The following is a 664-nucleotide window of genomic DNA, read 5'->3' as shown; positions in this document are numbered from 1 at the left end:
TATATATATATATGCGGATGTGGGTGTGGGGGGACGAGGCATTGCTGTTGCTGTTGTAGTTGTTGTTTTGCGTTCGCATGTGCCCCATTTTGTTCACTGCGGTGGTACTGCGAGTATGATGTGTGTCACGGCCTTGGGGGCTGCCGTCAGCGTCCTCCTTGGCAGCTGTTGCTGGCTGCATTTCTCTATTCCTCCCCTGTGCGTATATGGATGGATGGATCGGTGGTCCTTTCATTGAATTTCTCGTTCTTCCTCCTCGTCTCTCGCACGTCTGCGTATTACACGTGTGGCGCCGATTGCCGCCGCGTAAACGCGCACGAACACAAAAAATCAAACACACCCGTCTCGAAGTGACGAGGCATAGGTAGGTCCGCGGTCGTTGGGTTAGTAGCGTGGTGGGGGTAGGGCACAGTTTGGTACCTGTGCTGAGTGTCTGTCTGTTTGTGCGAGAGAGGCGGTTGTGGGGTGATATCGCGTATTGTTCGGCGCGTACTGTGCGTCTCTCTCTCTCTCTGTGAGTGAGTGTGTGTGTGTGTGTACTACTGCCAGCCAGCTGCGCACAAATATATATATATATATTCACACACGACGAGCTAACAGGCGCAGAGTCTCGCGTAGCAAGCGCACTCGCATACATCCACACACTCTGATATAGATATATATA

This window comes from Trypanosoma grayi (assembly GCF_000691245.1).
Source record: "Trypanosoma grayi strain ANR4 Tgr_1713_V1, whole genome shotgun sequence".
Lineage (NCBI taxonomy): Eukaryota > Euglenozoa > Kinetoplastea > Trypanosomatida > Trypanosomatidae > Trypanosoma > Trypanosoma grayi.
Note: the sequence above shows the minus strand (reverse complement) of the source record.